The sequence below is a fragment of the Malaclemys terrapin genome, chromosome 15, assembly GCF_027887155.1.
Source record: "Malaclemys terrapin pileata isolate rMalTer1 chromosome 15, rMalTer1.hap1, whole genome shotgun sequence".
In the NCBI taxonomy this organism is placed as follows: domain Eukaryota; kingdom Metazoa; phylum Chordata; order Testudines; family Emydidae; genus Malaclemys; species Malaclemys terrapin.
Window position 1 is genome coordinate 15,224,975 of NC_071519.1, and position 5,000 is coordinate 15,229,974.

General features: G+C 71.2%; 1 non-coding gene across 1 annotated transcript; it reads left to right on the top strand.

The window, feature by feature from the left end:
• The first annotated feature begins 2,414 nt into the window (after positions 1 to 2,414).
• LOC128823802 (5S ribosomal RNA) lies at positions 2,415 to 2,533 on the top strand. The gene has a single exon (XR_008442037.1). It is a non-coding gene; the product is annotated as a 5S ribosomal RNA (ribosomal RNA).
• The last annotated feature ends 2,467 nt before the right edge of the window (positions 2,534 to 5,000 follow it).

The following is a 5,000-nucleotide window of genomic DNA, read 5'->3' on the forward strand; positions in this document are numbered from 1 at the left end:
TCGAGGGCCAACCCACCTCCCGCGGCCCGCGCCGCGTGGTGTGGTCCTGTCGGGGGGGGGGGGGGACCGCAGCGCGCCCCTGCTCGCTCTCGCGACCGTGTTTGGCCCTGCTGAGCCTCGCGGCTCCCTGGGTTTTTCGGACCCCTGGGTGGTCTGCCGGAACCGCTCGACCTCGCACGGCGGAGATCTCGGCCAGACGGCCCCACGCATGGAGGGCCGGGCACGTGCCCGGGCCGCCCCGAGGAGGGAAGTCCCCATCGGTCCCTGGATCCGTGCACGCGAAAAGGAAGAGGGTCCCGATCCGCCTGAACACCGGACGGCCCCGCGGTTGGGGTGCCGGCCCGCGAAGGGCCCTTCCCGTCGCGAACGTCAGCGCCACATCGATCGGCGGGCGCGAGAGGAGCGGGCCCCCCCTCCCTCCGGGGGGGCGCCGACACTCGGAGCTCGGCTCCCGGCCGCTGCGGGGCCCGTGAGCTAAGAGCCGGGAAAAGCGGGCCGTCTCGGCGGAGGGCCGGGTGGGTGCTGGCCTCCGCCCTCAAACGTGCCCGTTCCCCCCCTCCCACGCCGGGCAGGGTCGGGTACAATACTCGGATTGATCCCCTAGGCTGAGCTCCGGTTCTCACAGGCTCTGAAAAACCTGTCCTCACAAATCTCCGCACACAGTCCTCGAAAGACGGGTCGAAAAAGCCAAAGCCCCGCCTTCGGCGGTACGAAACTGGAACCGGGCGCCACCTCGTGGTTCCCTCGGTCGGCCGAGACGGCGTTGGGCGACCCCTTCCGGACATCCGCGAGACGACCGGCCGTCAGGTCAACCCATTCGCTCCAAAGGGGTTGACCCGGTGGCCGGGAGGGGACTTTGAAAATTTTTCAGACTTGGAAAACTTTTTTTTTTTTTTTTTTTTCCCCCAGCCCGCTTCCTCCGGGTTGACCCGGTGGCCGAGCGTCTCACCGTCCCCGGACGCAGCGAGGTACTGCCTCCCGGCCGTCAGGATCGGGCCCACGGAAGTCTGATTTTTTAAAAAAATTTGCCGACGCCACCGCGGAGGGCTACCCGGCCACCCCGGGCCCCGGAGCCGGAAAAGGGAAGAAAAGGATCGGGCCCACTAGAGACATGGACCCGGCCGCCAAGCAGGCCGCCCTGGGCTCACCCTCCCCGGCCGCAGCGAGGGACATCCTCCCGGCCGACAGGATCGGGCCCCTGGAAGTCTGGGGGGGGGGGGGGGAAATCCGCCCCACGCCTCCGAGGAGGGCTGCCCGGGCGGGCCGGGCCCCGGAGCTCGGAAAAAAAAAAAAAAACACCCCAAAAAAGGATCGGGCCCACTAGAGACATGGACCAGGCCGCCCTGGGCTCACCCTCCCCGGCCGCAGCGAGGGACTGCCTCCCGGCCGACTGGATCGGGCCCCTGGAAGTCTGGAAAAAAGAATGGAACCTGACGCCTCCGAGGAGGGGGCGCCCAGGGAAGGAGGGAGATCCGGGTCGACCTGGTGACCGGACGGGAAAGCGGCCACCGGGCGTGCCCGTTCAAACCTAGGGGTTGACCTGGCGGCCGGAAAGCAAACCGGCCACTGGCTAGCCCCGTCGGCAACCTACGGGTTGACCTGGTGGCCGGGAAGCGAACCGGCCAGCAGGTGAACCCGTTCGATTCCACGGGTTGACCTGGTGCCCGGGAGGGGACTCTGAAAAATGTTCAGCCCTTTCGGCTCGGGGTTGACCTGGTGGCCGAGAGGGGACTCGGACGGCAGGCAAGCCGCCCTGGCCTCACCCACCCCGGCCGCAGCGAGGGACTGCCTCCCGGCCGACTGGATCGGGCCCCTGGAAGTCTGGGGGGAAAAAGAAAATGGAACCTGACGCCTCCGAGGAGGGGGCGCCCAGGGAAGGAGGGAGATCCGGGTTGACCTGGTGACCGGACGGGAAAGCGGCCACCGGGCGTGCCCGTTCAAACCTACGGGTTGACCTGGTGGCCGGGAAGCGAACCGGCCAGCAGGCGAACCCGTTCGATTCCACGGGTTGACCTGGTGCCCGGGAGGGGACTCTGAAAATTTTTCAGCCCTTTCGGCTCGGGGTTGACCTGGTGGCCGAGAGGGGACTCGGACGGCAGGCAAGCCGCCCTGGGCTCACCCTCCCCGGCCGCAGCGAGGGACTGCCCCCCCTCCACCCACCCACCCCCCCCCCCGGCTGACAGGATCAGGGCGCACTGGATGTCCGGGACAATATTTTCCCCGACGCCGGGGAGGGCGGGCGGGCGGAGGGGCTCTGGCGGCCAGCCCGGGCCCCGGAGCTCGAGAAGGAAAAAAGGACCGGGCCCGCGAGAGACGGGGGCCCTGCCGCAGGGGGGCAGTCCGACCGGGGCTCACCGTGCGGCAGGCCCGGGCGTCGGCAGGGGAAAGCGGGCGAGGAGGCGCGGGGGCCGGGTGCCTACGGCCATACCGGACCGAACGCCCCCGATCCCGTCCGATCTCGGAAGGTAAACCGTCCCGGGCCTGGCTAGTACTTGGATGGGTGACCGCCTGGGAATCCCAGGTGCCGTAGGCAGCTTTTCCCGGTCCGAGCCAGCTCTCTCTCCTTTTCTGGGGAGGAAGGAGAGGGGGGGGACGGGCCGGAAAGCCCCTCGTCGCTCCTGCCGAGTCGGAGGTCGCGGCCGCAGGTCACGGGTCTGGGCGCCTGGGGTCCGGCTCCCCACCCGGCTTCCTCCGCGGAGGACCCACCGAAGCCGCTGGGGGAGACCCCGGGCATGGGGCGGACTGGCCCGGACCCTCCCGGCCGCCGGCCCGCAGGACCGCCCCGAATCCCCCCGCCCCGCGGCCACCCAGGCCAGGCCTGGCCAGGCGGGACGGACGGCGGGTGTCCAGCGCCCAGCGGCTTCCGCCAGCGGGGACCCACGGCCCCCAAAGCCGCAGGGGGAGGCCCCGGGCCCGGGACGGACTCGCTCGGACCCCCTGCGCCCGGGCGCCGGCTCGCGGGACCGCCCCGAATCCCCCCGCGGCCACCCAGGCCAGGCCTGGCCAGGCGGGACGGACGGCGGGTGTCCAGCGCCCAGCGGCTTCCTCCAGCGGGGACCCACGGCCCCCAGAGCCGCAGGGGGACACCCCGGGGCCGGGACGGACTCGCTCGGACGCGCTCGGACCCCCTGCGCCCGGCCGCCGGCTCGCGGGACCGCCCCGAATCCCCCGCCCCGCGGCCACCCAGGCCAGGCCTGGCCAGGCGGGACGGACGGCGGGTGTCCAGCGCCCAGCGGCTTCCGCCAGCGGGGACCCACGGCCCCCCAGAGCCGCAGGGGGAGACCCCGGGGCCGGGACGGACTCGCTCGGACGCGCTCGGACCCCCTGCGCCCGGCCGCCGGCTCGCGGGACCGCCCCGAATCCCCCCGCGGCCACCCAGGCCAGGCCTGGCCTGGCCTGGCAGGCCGGCGTGCAGCTCCCCCGGGCTTCCTCCCCCGACGACCCGCGCCCCCCCGAGCCGCAGGCGGAGACCCCGGCCCCGGGGCGGACCGGCCCGGGCTCGCTCGAGCCCCCTGCGCCCGGCCCGCAGGACCGCCCCCCCCCCCCCCCGAATCCCCCGGGAGAGGCCCGGCCTGCACGCCACTGACGACCCGCGGCCCCCAAAGTCGCGGGAGGCGCCCCCGGCCCCGGGGGCCGGTTAGCTCCGTGTCGCTCCGCGCCCCCCCCCCCGCCCCTCGCTGCCGGGACCGGGCACCGCCCCAGAGTCAGCCGCAGCCGGACGGCCTGAGAGCTGCCCTCCTGTGGACGACGGTGAGTTTACCTTGACACTAACCGGCCATCAGCCAGGTCAACCCCATTGCTAGACTGGGGTGGACCTGGTGGCCGAGTGGGGACTTGGAACATTTGACAGCTGCTCCCCGGGGCTTGACCGCTTGTCCTGAACGCCCCCCCCCCACCCCACCCCCCCCAGCCCCCGGCTCCTGCTCCCCTCTCCCCAGCCTCGGTGCTCCGCTCCCTGCCTCGGAGGCTGCCCCTTTGCGGCGCCTGCATCGCCTCCGAGGACGCGCACCTTCCGGAGGCTGGACGTAAAGCCTGACGCCCGCCACCGCCGCCGACCCGGCTCTCCGAGGGACGACTGTGAGGCCTCCCCCCACCCCCGGACCGCCCTGGGGACGACTGCTAAGCCTCCCCCAACGGACCGCCCGGGGGAAGACTGCTAAGCCTTCCCCGGACCTGCTCCCTCTCGACTATTAAGCCCCCCCTCTGTGGTCCTCAGGACCGCTGCCGCGCAGCCCTCGGAGTGGGGTGACACCCGGGCCGGAAAGCAAAGCGGCCACCAGGTCAACCCGTCGAATCCAATGGGTTGACCTGGTGGCCGGAAAGCAAACCGGCCGCCAGGTCAACCCAGTAGATTCCGCGGGTTGACCTGGTGGCCGCTAAGCACGACTCTTAAGCCTCCGCCGGACCGCCTGGGGAATGGCTATTAAGCCTGCCCCCGGAGTACTCGGGGGGACGACTATTAAGCCTCTCCTGGAACGACTATTAAGCCTGCCCCCGGAGTCCTCGGGGGACGACTATTAAGCCTCCCCCGGACCGGCTCCGTCTCGACTATTAAGCCCCCCCTCTGTGGTCCTCAAGACCACTGCCGCTCTGCCCTCGGAGTGGGGTGACGCCCGGGCCGGAAAGCAAACCGGCCACCAGGTCAACCCGTTGAATCCATTGGGTTGACCTGGTGGCCGGAAAGGAAACCGGCCGCCAGGTCAACCCAATAGATTCAGCGGGTTGACCTGGTGGCCGAACGGGGACTTTGAAAATTTTACAGCTGCTTCCCCTGGGGTTGACCTGTTGTCCCGGTGGGGACTTTGAACATTTGACAGCCGCTACCCGGGGCTTGACCTGTTGTCCTGAACGCCCCCCACCCCACGGCTCCTGCTCCCCACTCCCCAGCCTCGGTGCCCCGCTCCCTGCCTCAGAGGCCGCCTCTCTGCGGCAGCTGCAGCGCGTCCGAGGACGCTCACCCTCCGGAGGCTGGATGTAAAGCCTGACACCCGCCACCGCCG